We start from the raw sequence: 17275 nt of genomic DNA on the forward strand, positions 1-17275 counted from the left end.
TATGAAATGTACACAATGATGACTAGATGTTACATGTTAATAAGAAATGTATGTTTTTAGACATAATAAAACAACAAATGTATTTGAATTCATGGTATTTGACTGCTGAGTGTATATAAGGCGATCTTAGATGTGATGTATTCCCTAAACTTTAAAGATCATTTGTGATGTCAGCGAGAAGCCTAGTTTATTTGGTAATAGAGGGGTTAAATCTCGAAAGCATGACTGCTTTCAGCTGGGAGTCTGGTGCAGGTGGTATCAGAGGGGACTATTCTCACCAGTGGGCCTTCTCTCAGAGTGAGAAGCGGTTCTTTGCTTGATGGTACTACCTCTCCTTCTGTGTTAATGAAGAGAGAAGTGCTACCAATAATACTGAGATCTGGGATATTCGGCTGTTTTGGGAAACTAATTCAGTCTTTTTTACCCAATCAATACCTGATTTATTTAGGAAAGCTAAAATATGTCTGTATCTTGGCAGTCCTCTTGTTAATAATCCATAAAAATACCACAGGGATTTAAACATGAATTTGGCAAATACACATTTTTTTTCTTTTAAGGTCCTTATATAGCACTGCTTTATCTAATAATGTCTGATGGGTTTTCTTCGAGCCCTTTCTTCTTCAGAAAAAGTTTTTCCATTGACAAACTCAATGGGATTTCCGATGAAAGGCTGACAATCTGTCCAACTCTAAACAAGGATGGTGGCCAAAATTGGTTTGGCTGGTGTAACGCTTTGTTGCATTTTTGATAGAGTGCCCTAAATCCAACCCGCCTTTCTTTAGTGATTTTTCTATTTTGAGTTACATTTGAAGACTGTCCCGCTCATTTATAGTTTGACAGGGGTCCACGGTCTACCAGAGGAACAGACGTAACAACCTCCACTACCCCGTTGGACTACCGTGCACCATATTTAGCGATCTCCACCAACCTGGCTATCCCTGTGTCTTCAGAGGAGCAACAGGAGCTCCTTTAAAAGCACCTAAAGTTTGGTGAGTGTCTGCCATTTTTTACACGGTTGCACAACAGACTTTTTGGTTTCACTCCTAAAGTGAGAGTTTGCTTTTGTAAAACCAATAAATCATGTACTTGATACACTGAGAGCTTTCTACAAGGGAGTCTAGGTAATTTTTCATAGATTTTTTCTGTTTGAGACAACCAGTCTTTTCATTGTGTTCCTGAAGAGAAACAAGTAGGTCAGAATGCCTACCATAAGTAGGGCGGACGCTCTGATGTACGTACACCAACGGCCCCGGGTATGTCAGTCATTGTTGTGAGGGTTCCTGAGGTTCTGACCTCTGTTCAAACAGAGGGGAACATTCATAGATTCTTCTCACCAACCTCCAAAATTCTCCAATTTATTTTTATAATACAATTTGCTAATGGATTGTACATGAGAACCACGGCCATGCTTTCTTCTCTTACTCATGCATTAGGGATCAGGAGGTTGGCCTCTTCTTTGCCTGCTTTAGTCCTTCTGGGATAACCTCTTCCACCAATTTATCCATCAAGGATTCCTGTTGTTTCATTAAAGAGCCTTATTCAAAACAGTTTCTCCAAATTTGTAAAACTGTTGAAAGTGGAGATTCTTCCTTACAGACCTTTTTTGGAAGTTTGCAACATTGTGTCAGGTGTTGTGTAAAACCAGTGTGTCGTTCTCCAAGGCTGTGCTGTTGCATCAAATGTTGTCTAAAAGCAGTGTGCCACCCTATGAGGCTGTCTATCAAGTGCTGTTGAATTTAGATGATGTGTAACGGTAGTGTGCAGCTCTCTTTGGCTGCAAAAGGACTTAAGTAAAGCCATTGTGTCTCCACTTGCTGCTTACTGTGGGGTCATTGTGTCCACCTTCTACCAGGGGTCCTATTTGTGTGTCGCCAACATTATGAGATGCAGGTGCTGCAGAAAGAAGGGCATGAGGATTCACTAATAATGTGTCGTTATTAAAATGTTAGAGATCACAATGACAAGTTACAATTAGTCTAATTGACACACTCGGTTAAATGGTGCGGCTTTGTCTGTTTTGGCAAATATCTTAAGCTACCTTTCATCTTCATTAAAGTCTTACAGAATGATGAACACACTTGTGGACACCACACTTTATTGATGGGAAACCTGCTGTGTGGGAGCATCCATTAATTTGACTATTTAAAATGGAGTAAGGATAAGCAGACCTCCTTTACTGACATATCAGATGTTATGATGTGGTAACGTAGTGTTTATTGTGTTTAATGCCTGGCCTGAGAATTCCTATCTCTCTCTGATAGGTCTATCAAGTCTAATTGACCATGCTTTTGTGTTTCAGACAGCAATCCTTTTGATGCGTTGGCTAGGCAGTGTTCTCCTGGAATTCTGTTCTCAATTTCCAGCTGTACAAAACATTTTTAACACCAGAGAATTATCCTGCCTTTCATGAGCAACCAAATCTCTGTGAAGCTATACATGTCTTAAAAACTAGGAAGCTTGAACATCTGGTCTCAAAATGCTCATTTAATTATTTTTCTCAACAAGCTCTTCTAGCAAGCACTGTGTATGCACTGTGACCCTTTACTTTGGAATCTTCTGTTTTTAGTTAAAACAATTGGACCGATAACAGCTTAACAGAGGTGGGCTTCCTTTCCCAGTTCCAAAGAAATGACCATAGGATTATGGTCACTGAGACCATTCTTTAATATCCAAAAGTTATTGACTTATGACTGTGACACATTGGAAGAGCAATGCAATCAATACGACTACCTTGTCCTCTGCCCGAATAGGTAATATGGCCGTATGAGGGTAAAGAGATGAGCGATGGCAGGGACAGGCGAATGCTTTGTCAAGATGGCCACCTTTTCGTGGATATTGAGCAGTTCTGCTCTCTCAAGTTCAGGTGAGCAACTTTGCTTGCTGCAGTGCGTTGAGCAAACTCCATGTAAATCTGGGCCTATAAGCCAGCATCTCCTACGAGTGAAACTTGGACGTGAAACTTAGCGGTGATGCACAATGTGTTTGACACTGTGCAACCCAGAGTGTGTGGAAGTAATATTAAGACATGTCAATGCATTTTTCCTAGTCACACAATGCCTTCCTCCACCCACATGCGTAGAGCAGAGTTGCTTTTCTTTTTGAAGAGCTCTCTCGATTTACATATAAAACAAAAAATTATTCCTTAGTGTTTTTGGTAAAAGATTAATGATCTCATGTGCTTGATATTGCCATGTTGTATAGCAATACCAACCTTGTACCTTTTGGTGTCAGTTTCGAACGTCCTCAAAGCTCCAATTTGATGCACTATTGATAAAAGTTTGTCATGATAGTTTTCACTGCAGTATTTTTATAGTGGTTTATGATAAACTTCATGTCGACCAGAAAATAGAGTAATATTGCTTTCGGTGCATTGCTCTTTGACACAATGACTTTCAAAATTAACTTCTCTTTGTTGTGTAAAGAAATTAAGTGGTACGACACTGAACAAATGTACGCATACTCCAGTGCTGTTTTATGTACAAGCCTGTGAGTATCAGCAGCCCAGGGAAAATTGAAGTATATGTCATGCTATACAATTCATTGTTACATTTTCCCTGCGGGTGTCAACCAAAACCATGAAATGTGACAATAGTTTATTCTGCTTTTGAGTGAGGGCAGGAAGGGTGTGTTTAGTACTTCCTGCTAAGCATTTTTTAACAGCTCTGGAAAATTAAATATAAATGTGTTCTTGGGATGCTGAGCAAATGTTCCAGTGACATTGTAAGGGTGCCTTGGACCCTAAATTAACAGCAGAATGTGTTAATCTGTTGATTGGGGAGTAAAATGCAGCTATAATGGTAGTGCGATCTGTGTTGGAGATATAAAATTCAGGGTAAAGCCTGGGAGTGGTGGAGGAGTGTCTGACCAAGTTTCTTATGCTATAAGGTCGAAGCTTTGCATGTATAGATTTAGATCCGTGACCATGTTCTTATCTCCGAGGCCATTGATGTTCCAGGAGCAGAATTTGAAGTTTTTTAAAGATTTCCCAGTAACGGACTTGTTTTGTCAACGTTTTTCCGACTTGTTGTTTAAGGTCCTGGACAGCCATGTCCGTCTGGGTTAGTTGCCTCTTTCCCAGCGTATCGCTTTCTGAAGACTTGCTCTTTTTGTTTTGAACTATCAGGGTGTTGCTGCGAGCCTCCTGGTTAGCCCGGTTTTGTACATTCCGTTGTGGGAAGTCACATGCCAAGGGATCTGGGTATCTAGGTTTTACGAATGGGCGAAGAATTATGCCCCAGTTATTGAGTTTCTCTTGTTCAATGAGCACTCTCCCAGCCAACTCCGTTGTGGCCCATACTGTTTTAGTAACTTCCACCCCTGGATGTTCCAGTGATACTATGAATTTCACTGACTCCAGATCATTGGGGGATATGCTTGTTAATCTGTCAATGAAGTTCAGCAAGCGTAGTATATGGCCCCTATTTAGGGTGTCAAAAGCGCCCCTTGATGTGTATTCCGGGATTAATGAAATTGTGGGGTTGCCTAAATGCACCGTTATCCTGTTAGGGCCGCTCTGTGAGGTTGTTGTGGTAGTCTCGACCCTGGTGGGTTCCTCTGCTGGCATTCTCTGGTCAAGGGCCTTTGGTTCATCTGCTCTTATTAAATCCTGGTTTGCTGAACTTTCTATTGATGTGGCCTCTAGGGGGTGGTCTGATTGTGCCCCGTTACCTGCATTGGGGGGAGGTTTTTTATTTCTTGTGGCGCTCAAGTTGATAAAAGCTTTTTCTTCACGTTTGTTCGAACTCTCGCTGGTGTTAGGTTTTGTGACTTTTTTTGCTACTACTCAGGGCGGGGTCGTCTTCTTTTTTTGAAGTCGGCATGTTGGAAATATTTATTTTCCGATTCTTTTTCCTTTGGATCGTGTACCACTGATCCTGGTTGGAGAGGGGGCATGAGTCCAGATCCGTATCTGTTTCGCAGCTCATTTGAGCCGACTTGTCAAGCGTGGGTCTGGAAAAAAATTGCTGGCTTGGTTGTTCTTGACTTTACCGTCAGCAAGGATGTTTAGCTTTTGCTTTCGGCCTTTTCTTCTTTGTTTTCTGCCCTGCTTTAGGGAGCACCCGTATTCCTGTGGGTCATCCTTTTGGGGGGTTCCCGTGTAGCTACTGGGTCACTATTTGTTGGCGATAGGAAATCTCCTTTCCTGGGCTGTCCGTTTGCTCTTGATAGTGTTGTGAGCTCCTTTTCCCTTGCCCGCTGTTTCTCTTGTACTTGGGGTAGGAGCCCCTCAGTTGATGCCGGAATTCCCTCATTGTTTGTTTGCCGTGCACTGTTTTTCCTCTCAAGTTGTCCAGTTGATGAACTGTTTTTTACAGCCTCCCTGATGTCTGAGAGAAGATTATCCATTGCTGCAGGGAGTGTAGCCAACTTGTCCACGATTGCTATGCCGGTACAATTCGATTGTATAAGTACTGTCTCCTCTTGTGCCCTTTTAACCAGACTGTTCAGTTCTGCTAGCTTATTGTCAATGTTGGAGACAAAGACTGATAGTGAGTGTAGAACTGTTAACTGGAGGTCCATCTTGTCCGATTGATATTGGATGGCGTTGACGGACAGTTGCATTGTGTGCAGGAGAGATTCCCATATTTCTACCTTAGCTTGCGGTGTTGTGTTCATGGTGCTGGATTGTGAAGCATTGCAATTTAGACTTGTTGCTGCCTCTTTTGGAGCCACGTGAGAGGGTACCGTATAAGAGGTGACCAATTCTTCCCACTCTTCTTGCGTGAGGTACGAGGCTTCTGGGTCCATAGCCTTTGGTGGGATAGAGGCTGAACTGGCCGGAACTGAGGGGGGCCTGAGAAGGGGCCTCGGGGAGGAATTGAGGGTTGCTCGAACTATGTTGGATGATGGACATGTGCCTGGGGCGCGAGCGGGACCAGTGCTGTGGTGAACTTTCTGGTAAAAGTGTTCAGAGACTGCCCCTTTGTTTTGTCATCTTGGTCAGTGTTCCTGCCCATTCGTTTGGTAAGCTCTGGTTGCTTTTGCCTGAGATCTTGTATTGAGAGTGTGTTTTTCTCGCACGTGTGGTCCTGTGGGAGTCCGGGGATGCCACGCCCTGCCGTTGATCCAGGGCCTATGTTCCACGTGTTCAGATTACTTGGAGCACTAGGTACTGGTGCTGAAGTTACAAGGGCATCTGGTACGTCCAGTGTACTGGGCACCTTAAGAGCCTTTTGTGTCCCTGGGTTTTCCTTGACGTCACTGGCGGTGTTGTGCCGGTCTTCAGGGAACATTTTTGCTCCAGTTGGTTTTGTAGTGTCCCTCAGGGTCCAGTTTATTGTAGATCCAGTGCTCATGGCGCTCTGGATAGGGTCTTGCTGTTCGCTCTTGTGTGCCCATGGCTTTGATTCTTGCGCCTGGTCCAGATCAAAGTCGGAGCCCCGCTTTCTGATGTTCGTAAGAGTCACCCCTCTGTGAAACTCACTGTGATTTTCGGTCTGTGTGATGTCAAGGGATTCCCTGTCGTCGCTAACTTCATCTTCTCCATCTTCGTCATCTATTACCTCTGCAAGGGGCTTTCTCTTAAGCCCTCTCATTGGCTATTTCGTTAGCTCTGTCTGAATCTCTTGCTCAGATGCGTAGGAAACTGGTAGCCTCGGAGTAGGCAGGTTGTTGGGCTTCCGGGTGTTCAAGCAGAGAACCGCGCCAGTGTCCTTTATGAATGAGAACTTCGTGTAAATTTTGGGTTGGAAGCTTGTCCCTTTAAGGTTTTGCGGAGGTTCTGGGCTAGGATGGCCTGGGAGAAGGGGGGTCAGGGAGATCAGCCGCACATTCCCTCCTCCTTCCTTTTCATTTTCCACTGCCCCTTTCTTCAATTCGTCTTTGCCGGCAATCATAGAGTCGATGTTGGGTTTCTTATTGCCCTTTTTGCTCTACTGGCTCTTTTGGTGGGGTTCAGGGGTACATGTGGATCCCTAGATCTCCCGGATCTCATGATGATCTCCTGTATTCCCCTGCTCCTACTCCTGATCCTACTGCTGTTCCTGTTCTTTTCTTTTTCTTCACGGGGTGTTACCCTTGCTCCGGTGCCCTTGTTGCGCTGGTTCCTTTGGGCCCTGTGTGCCAAAATTCAGTGGCTGAATCCGGTGGAGGAGGGGGCGGGGGTCAGCTACTGTGGCCAGAAGGGCTGAGTCCGGAGCTAGTTATTTTAGTTTTGTGGTTTGTATTACTGTTACCCATGTCACCTAGGTGTAAACACCGGTGAGTGCCTCCTGTATGTGCGCTTGTGGCGCCTCTCGTGGCTCTCTGTGGTTCCAGTCTCAGCCTCAGCCTCAGCCTTCCGGCCTCAGCCTCGGGGGGTGGCAGGTAGCTCCTTCTTCCTGACACCTACGTGGCGAGACCGTCCCAACCCAGCCTGACAGCCCGACAGCGAGGCGGCGAGGCAGCAGCGTCTCTCTTCTTCTTGCTGCACCCCCTCGGCCTGCCTTCCTGAGAGCTTGCTCCTCTGCCTCGCTCAGATTATGTACGGTAATGTAAGGTTATTCATGGGCCCCCATGGGCCTCGCCACACTGGGAGGCATCTCGGGGCAACTCGCGGCTTCTGTCGCACAAGACAACGACTTGCGGCTCAGGGAAGTGACCACGGCTCACGCCGCGTTCGAAGGCCACACGCGGCTCCTGCCTCACCGCTGCACTGGAGACGGACTCGCGGAGAGGGACTCGCGGCTCCTGCCGCAGTAAAATACAATTCGCAGCTCCTGCCACTCTTGTCGCACCGCGGGGCAACTCACGGTTCCCAGGAGTGCCCGTCGGGTGTTTGCCGCACTGTAGAGTGATTTGCGGCTCTTCCCGCGGGGCCCCCGAAGGCGGTTCGTGTGTCTTGCTGTGCTGCGCTGAGATACCTGGCTCCCGGCTCCGGCTCACAGCTCATGGCTCCAGCTCCCGCTCACGACTCACGGAGCTCCACCAGCAGTGATAGCCTCCAGGCGTTCTGGCACTCCACCGTCTGTCAGAAGAAAGAGCTTATTTATTGATTTTCAAAAAATACAGAATAACACATAATGAGATACCCAAAGGAAGAAGACATAAAAGAGAAAAAAAAAACAGCATTATCCACATCACCAATGATACAACAAAAGAAACAGAGCACACCCAGGAGCCAACGATAATCCCATCAAAGCAGCAGCTTAAATTACTATGAAAATAAAATACATGTATTGACAGATAGAAGCAAGGCTCACGCTCCACGGGACATACAGAAGATAACAGCTATCACAGAGCTCTTACAAAATATCAGTACATGGCACAATATCATTTACATTAAATCCCGCACATGTGGCATTTTCAGTTCGAGCCAGCATCACTAACAGCATCAGTGGCCCCCTCAGAATCCCTAGACTGCTCCCGAGCCCAGTCATCGTAGGGGCCCCATATTTCTGTAGGCCTGGAAGCAGGCAGCATGAGTTCCCAGAAAGTAGCCAATTGAGTCTGGCAATAGGTGACCTCTTGTATCCAATTCGCAATCGTGGGCCTCCTCTTCCGACCCCACAGCCGGGCTATTTGGCGCTTGGCAAAGAGTAGCAGTAGCGCGTGCAATTTGCGTCTCTTGTCTTGTGTTTCTTCCACATGCCCCAGCAGAGCTAATAGTGGTGATGGGGACAGTGCCATCTCCAATATCTGGTTTATAGCCTCAAATATCGCAGACCAGTAGTCAAAAATGGGCGGACAGAATCACGCCATAAGTAAAAAGGTGGCGGCGGTTGAACCACAGCGCCAGCAGCAGTCATCCTCCCTCAATCCCATCCTATGTAATCCAATAGGTGTCCTGTAGTAACGATGTAGAAATTTGAAATGAATTAATCTGAGATTATAGTTGGGTGACAGGTCGGACATCTGAGCACACCAGTACGACCACCGGTCATCAGACAGAGGGGAGGGCAACTCTGCAGACCATCTGCGGCGAGCATGAGAGGTAGTCACAGGGGCCTCTTTTACAATCTGGTAATGAGCCGACGCGAGGACGGAGTACGCAAGATATTTTCCAAGGTGCTTAGTGGAGTTGGCTGGGAGGGGAAATCACTATGTAGTGCCTTACATGCAGCCCGAAGCTTGTGATATAAAAAAACTTCACCAAAAGGCACTGTTTGACCGTCTTCTGCAACAGGGGGGTCTCGGAACTGCCCCTCAGGATATAAATCAGCAAAGGTGTGCAAAGACAGTTTCTTTGCCATCTTATCACCGAGTTCATCTTTAACATTGGGCAACGTAGGATTACGTGCAAGAGGAATAGAGGGGGCATGGCGTTGGGTGCACCCAATAATGCAGGAATTGTGCCTGCGCACACAATGCGTATAGTTTCATAACTGGCGTGCCCAGCCCAACTTGAGCAATGTCCAGATTGCGCCCAGGGTCTACAATATATAACGTTATGTCGTCCGCATAGAGCGAGATCAACAGACTAGGGGTGCTAAAACCAATCCCTTTATCAGTATGGTGCTGACGGATACGTGCAGCCAGCGGCTCCATCGCTATGGCAAACAGCAAGGGCGAGAGTGGGCATCCCTGCTGTGTGCCGCGCATAATCCGGAAGGGATCAGATACAATATTATTCACCCGCACCCTGGCCGTTGGTTCGGTGTATAGCAATTTAATACACTGGAGAAATAAGGTGCCGAAACCCATCCGCGTCAGTAAGAAATTGGTAATTTTTAACTGAAAATGAGCTGTACATGTCCAAATCCACAATAATGCTCCCAGCTTATTGCAGGCAACATAGAAGCAGTCAGTTCAGTCTAGCTTTCTACTTTGTATTCTGGGCATGGGCATATCACTCACTAGTCTTCTCACCCTTACAGATCCAGGAATTAAAAACTCATAAAAGTTAAAAAGGTGTTTAATGTTTGATTCCTCAGCTGAGCGAAGAGTTTCTGTCCCAGGCTATCACAGGCTTGCACAGACTTTTAATATTAATTTGACACTGGGCTGGTATCTGACCTGGGCACAGATCATCAGTCTGACCTAGTCAGGAGTATGGAGTCCGAGATGGTCAAGGGCCTGAAGTCTCAGTTCTGCATAGGGCTGCAGGATGATCTGGGGACAGGTGTGCAGTCAAAGATGCACATAGGGCTGCTGTTTCATCTTGGCAGAGAGCCTCAGTCAGAGCTGTGCACAGACTGTAGCTAGAGCTAGGCACAGGCAAGAAGCCTGAGCCGGGCACAGGCCTGCGGCTTCTTCTCGGCACAGACCTGCAGTTTCAGTTTGGTAACAGGTCTGCAGTCTGCAGGTCTGCATGAAGAGTTTGGTGCGTGGCCACGGTTAGAGTTGGACACAGAGCCATAGTCAGGGCAGGGCCCGGGAATTGAGTCTGAGCGGAGCATAGTTCTACAGTCTCAGCTGGGTCAGAGCTGGGAACAGGTTTGACATTCAAGCTGAGCACAGGTCTGCAGCCTCAACTGGACAGACAAGCAGTCTGAGCTGGACATAGACCTGCAGTTTTAGGTGGGCATAGGACTGCAGTTTGAGTTTGGCACAGAGATATAGTCTCACCTGGGCTTAAGGGCTAAAGCTGGAGCTACCTACAGGGCAGCAGCCTGACTTGTGTTGTTAGGAAGTTATATTTTTCCTGCTGGATGGCTTGCCCTCTGTGGTAGAGGTGTTGAAAATTCATATAATTTCTATTTGCATATTAATGAGGACTTTATGGAAAATTAAGTGAAATTTGGCACATTTACATGAGTGTCAAAGCTGGTATTTAGAGCTGTCTTTTAGTGTGAAATGCATCATCATGTCCACTTTGACATTAACATTGCACATGACCCAAGCAGCAGCTGCTCTCTTTCTATTCGTTCATGTTATTCCAATACTCCCACAATAGGATTTTTCTCCCTATATAAATGGAAAATTTCACAGTGGCATAGGGGTCTAATTTCGGGTAAAAAGCATAAAGCAAAAGCAGAAAGGATTCCGCCGGCATAACAAAAATTTTGTTCAGGCCTACTGTCTTGCACAGACCGCCTCAACATCATTTTGTAACTTTACTTTTCAAAGCATCAACAAATTCCTACAAAAGATTGTATGTTTGGAGCCCAGTTGTGGTGGCCATACTTTTGTGGACTTTGTCACAAATTCCTATTTCTACATTGGTAATACTTTAGCAATGGATTCAGTATGGGGTGCTGTCTCTTAGGTAAGAAACCAGTGTCTAAAATGGGCACGCACCAGCACCTATGACAAACAGCGACGTTTTACTTACAGTCCACTGGCGCTATGAACAATAATAAAACAGTTATATTTCATACTAGCGGTCCGCCCCGATGTTGTCCGGGGATGAAATAGAAGTCTGCAATGGTGGCTCACCTGGGCACGTTTTCCATTTCCGGTTACTGCGCACATCACAGTCTGAGGGTGTGTGTCTTGGTATGTTCATGCACTCCAGTGCACTTAGACGCTCCACATCGTGTCAACAGCAAACGCCACAACTTCAAGAACGCTATTCCCCCGCTTCGCAATGCTTCCGGCGTCTCCGAAGGCACACGCCCACATCAATGGTAAACAACACGCCCACTTCATTTCGTATCTGAACGCTATTCTCACACACAACAGACTACTCTGTACGCTTCTCGCAAGCGGTATAATACACCATGGTTTTGACGAATGCCGCGCCCATCGCTCTATGCACATGCCCCCAACACAACGCACACGCCCACAACGGAATACTTTGCCCCTAACGTTCTTTTCCCCTTATAATGTATATGGTGGGCTGCTGTATAGCCTATGTCCATCTGCTGATACTGTGTTTTGCAATGCTGTATTGGGTGTTCCGATTGGCGTGTAGTTCCTGAGCTTACCCGCCTCAAAGGTTTGGGCTCTCTCTTTATAATATTAGTATGGATTTGGACATGCATGTTGAAAGTGAAGAGTGTGGCATCTATTATGAATAAAAATGTTTATGCAAGAAGGAACAACTGTCAGTTTGTATGAAATATTCGTGCAAGTAAGGTACGGTGCCCAGAAATCCCAGGAAAGTTCTGTTTTTTCAGCACGTGTCCTGGCAAATATCTATGAATTCAGCTCCTGTCCTGATTTTCAAAGATTGTCAATTAAACACACAGGAAGCCTTAACATGCACCAGGGCAAGATTAGTTAGGAGCCCTTATAAGAAATGAGGTCATTAACTGTGTGTAAAAGTTACATTTAATTTATGCTTAGTGCCTCTATGCCATCCGTGTTCTATATTGGTTAGTGTTACCCAGAAATCCATTCTGTGACAATGGTGGCTGCTAAATTGTAGCTACCCTTTTATGTTTATGGAATGCCCCAGTTTTTTGGTTTTAAAAATGTTGTCAGTCTCAGCCAAGGTTTACAAGGAACAGTGCATTTTGAAATATCATTTTATCACATAAAAACTAATGCCTCTTTCTAAATAGATATTTACCTAAAGTGCATCCAGCTCTCAGCACTAATATGAAACATGACTGCACGACATAAGTCAATGGTATCAAGGGGACAAGGGTGGAGTAAGCCCAGCCGCACATGTACACTTGGAAATGTACATTACATTAGAATCTCTGGAGCGCATGTTAACCCACTGAGCTCCCATACCATTCTAATCATTATGATTTGTGAAACTGACTAAAGGAAAGGACAGATATTCTCAAAGTAGTCTACTACTTGCCAAAATCACGTGAGTTTGCAGTGCTTTATCTCAATGCAAACATCAGGGCTATACTGCCTGTGGACTTTACTGCCTGAGAAGAAATACAATTTTACAAACAGCATTCTTCTTCGGAGGGAAATCAGGGATCAGCTATAACCATCTTTTAAATGACAGGTGAAGTGCACCGCCAAAACAGCATTTTTTTGTAATTTTGATTTCATTTGATATTTTATGTTATGGTTCATGATATGAAACAAACGCATTTGGAAATATAACCAATAAATGTGTAGGAGGAAGAAGCCAATGACAAAAGTAACTTAAAAATGTATACAAATCTGGTGAAAACTCGATTTCTAAAGCAGTGCTACTTACATTTATTCCAACATGGTTAAGTAGTTACTGTTTGTGACTAATTTGCAACTTTATAAAGATATTATCTGAAGGGGAATTTTGCCTGTATTTATTAAAATGTTAATGATTAGGGGTCTATTAGGATGGCAGATGGATGGCCACCGCCGGTGGCCATCCACCCGTGATCGAAAACCGGAAAACCGCTGGTCTGATTAGTATTGCGGTCGTAACCGCAGAGGTGTGATTTTATGCCCGCCAGTTTTCCGGCCGTTGCAGTCCACCCGCTTGCCTGGCGGGCGGAACTGGACCGCTACAATTGTGGCAGATCAGGGTCAAGCACCGCCAGCACGATTATGATGCCGGCGGTAGCCAGACTTTCCGCTGCGGTGGAACCGCCATGGAAAGGGTGGCGGAGACATGTTCCGGGGGCCCATTGCTGGCCTCCCATGTGTTGGTGGGTGGATGCACTGGGGGGGTACCCATGGCCCCCCCTACATTTCCTTGTGCCAGGTGGCAGGCACTGTGCAGTGCCTGTCTCGCAGGCAGGGTGATGCAGGACATGCTCCTTTTCACAACGCGGCGGTGCTGCTGGCATCAGCGACCACCGCAATGTTAACCGTTAGAATCCGACCGCCCAGTTGGATTTGGCCTGCGGAGGATCCTAATTGGACTGGTGGTTATGCCGCGGTTCTTGCAGGCGATATTTACCCGCTACCATGGCGGTCGGGGAGGTTTAATGACCGCCATCCTAATAGACCCCTGGATAGGATTTGTTTTTTTTATAAATCGACTATGTTGCTTTTTGAAGACATGGGCAGGTGTACCAACATTTTCACTGGGTTTGCTTCACAAACAATGATGCAATCCAGTACAAAATGTGTTTTTTGAATTTACTATCCTGCTCAAAAAGTGATTTGTCATGAAATTTTGCCTGTAAGTAACACAATGCAATGTTTTGCATCAAGGGAGCGTGCCATGGGTAGTACATGGAGATGGTTTTTGATGTAAAACCCTATCTGCTATCAATATTAGACAGAGTTTACCCAAACAAATAATGAATCTTGGAGGAAGGGGTAAATAAGAGGAATGCGTTTATTTCTCCAAACCTTTACAGTGCAGCTCACATCCAAAGTGGGAATTTTTTTTTAGTTTGTCTAGGCAAACATTTTGCACTGGAAGGGTAGCCTTCCAGAAAAAAAAACTGTAACAGACATGACACAGACACCTTTGCACTATGGTGGAAAGTTGTGTGTCTGGCTGTAGGCAGCCTGATTGTGCACCTGTCTCAGTCGCTATGCAAACAGTAACTTAGTTAAATAATTGGCAGTGTTCATACAAGGTGAAATTTAAAGTGCCGTAGTAGGAGTCACATGTCCCCCCCAGCTTGGCTTCTGTGTATGAAGATGTCATCGTGACAAAGCAGTGCATGTTTGTAGTCTGGCTGAACATAAATGTGGTACACTCAGCCAAGCTTCATCATTTAATCCTATTTTGTTTAGGTCAAAATAATCAAATCAGTTCCTTCAAAAGAAACCCATAATTTTCACAATTCTAACATAATACATGTGAAGATAGAAATCCTAAAATTCTGTTTAACTCTGTAGTCATAAAAAAGATGCTCGGGTGCGCTGACCTACTGTAAAGGTATCAAACAACTTGGCACAATGGTAATTCGCACCTCCCGCACTGTCCCATATCACACATTTCTGGTGCTCGCTCTATTCGCTGCATATTGTTCTGCTCTTTAAATCACTCAAAATAAATATTATTGTGATATTCGAATATATCTTTTAAGAAGTTCACAAATTTTATAAGACATCCCTCGTCTGTTAAAAATATAGTTCCCCATACCGTGGGCATAACATTGCTTCCGTTCACTGTCTGCAAGTACGTAGTCCATAGCACAATACAGCTCTAGTCACTCACACATCTAGCCTTTATCTAAAAGAACATATTCCATAGTGCATATTATTATGTGAACAAAGGCTAAGCAACATAACATTTCTGAACTCCTGATACAAGCTTTAAAACGTAACAAACGGCATTGATGCTGCAGGGTTATTTGCAAAAAACAAACAGATCAGTTTATATCCTATTTCAGTGCAGTGCACCATCATTTTTTTATTGCAGATACGGATCAAAAGGCAATCGTGAAGTATTTTGGGTTTCGACCCTGACCCTCATCGCTTTTAGCAATATTTATAAACCACAAACTATTTTCAGACACAAAAAGTCTAAAATAAATATCTTCATGTAAATAAAAAATGAATATTAATAAATAGAAAGGTTCATTTTCATGAAAATATTTGAATAATTACAGGACTATGCAGCTTTCCCTTTGAAACGTCTATCCTTTCTGCTGCTAGCATGAGATTCTGGTCAATAAAGTGTGTTTAAATGCAAAGTGTGTTTAAAACTGCAGTACCGTCACCTGTCTACGGGGGCATAGCTGAGCACAAATATAAACACACTTGGTGAAACACAGGTCCCCACAAGGCAATTTTTTTTAAAGTTGTAAAAATTGACACAGATGTTACCGAACATGATAAAAACTGAGGCAAGTTTCCCCAAATTGCGCAAGATGCTTAAAACCGGGCTATTTGACAATTAAGTATTTTCCCGGCGTTGCTGTTGATGGCTTTTTCATATGCACCGGGAAACCCTTTGTGGGTAGCTGTCGCGCAATAGATATTCAAAAAATATTAATAATAACACTGAAGCCATTTGTTATCATTTAGAAGACATTGCCTTGTGGCGACCTGGGTTGAGGTCCTCACAGTGCACTCAAGTCCCCGCAGCATGAGTGTGTTATCACACCCAAGCAGGACCGGACTGAGAACCAAAACCGGCCCTGGCAAAGTGCTCGGCCAGCCCCCTGGGGGTGCAACCGAGCTCTTTGCCGGGGCCGGTTTTCGGCCGATTTTGTTACAGGGCCGATGTTGCAGCTGTGCTGCAAAAACGGTCCTGTAACAAAAACGGCCCCCAGGGCCCAAAACCGGCCCAACCCTTGCGGCGCACCGGGGGATTGCCCGGTGCCCACAACAGCCAGTCCGGGCCTGCACCCAAGCCCCCACAAGGATACTAACACAACCCCACACACACAACCACACACACACCCAACCACACACAATCACAAACACACACAACCACACACACACAACCACAAGCTCCCACACAACCACACACACAACCACACACACACAACCACACACATACACAACCACACACACAACCAAACACACAACCACACACACAACCACACAAACACACACACAACCACACACACACAACCACAAACACCACACACACACACACAACCACACACACAACCACACACACAACCACAAAACCACAACCACACATACAGCCACACACACAACCACAAAACCACAACCACACAGACACCACACACACACAATCAAACACACAACCACACCGTCAGTGCACACTTTCACCAGGCACAGACACCATCAGTCATCAGTGCACGCGTTCACCGGGCACAAGCACCACCAGCCGTCAGTGCATGCTTCCACCAGGCACACACCACCAGCCGTCAGTGCACGCTTTCACCAGGCACACACACACCACCAGCCATCAGTGCACGCTTTCACTAGGCGCACACACACACCACTAGCCGTCAGTGCATGCTTTCACCAGGCACACACACACACCACCAGCTGTCAGTGCACGCTTTCACCAGGCACACACACTACTAGCCGGCAGTGCACACTTCCACCAGGCACACACCACCAGCCGGCAGTGCACACTTCCACCAGGAACACACACACCACCAGCCATCAGTGCACGCTTTCACCAGGTACACACACACCACCAGCCATCAGTGCACACTTTCACCAGGCACACACCACCAGCCCTCAGTGCACGCTTCCACCAGGCACACACACCACCAGCCGGCAGTGCACACTTCCACCAGGCACACACCACCAGCTGGCAGTGGGCACTTCCACCAGGCACACACCACCAGCCGGCAGTGCACACTTCCACCAGGCACACACCACCAGCCGGCAGTGCACACTTCCACCAGGCACACACAACACCAGCCATCAGTGCACACATCAATTGTTAACGCATCCACAATTAACTATTGTAGCAATCGCAGTATGGTGCACTTTACTTTTAAACATATTCATCTAAAGCGCAGCATGCCACCATTGCTACAAAAATAAATACACCTTTTTTTGGCCTACAATTAATAGACTTTTGTTGCAATTGGTGTTGCAATATTTAGCAATGCCAATAGCTCAAACTTAATTAATGCAAGACCTATTGCATTGCAAATGCTTGTTAAATGCAGATGGCGTCTTCGGC

The 17275-nt window shown here is 45.6% G+C and overlaps 1 protein-coding gene across 1 annotated transcript in view; it reads left to right on the forward strand.

The window, feature by feature from the left end:
- LOC144758876 (uncharacterized) overlaps window positions 1-17275 on the forward strand; it is a 149361-nt gene that overhangs the window by 51586 nt on the left and 80500 nt on the right. The gene's annotated exons all lie outside the window — the stretch shown is intronic.

The sequence above is a fragment of the Lissotriton helveticus genome, chromosome 1_1 (genome assembly GCF_964261635.1).
Source record: "Lissotriton helveticus chromosome 1_1, aLisHel1.1, whole genome shotgun sequence".
Taxonomy (NCBI): Eukaryota; Metazoa; Chordata; class Amphibia; order Caudata; family Salamandridae; genus Lissotriton; species Lissotriton helveticus.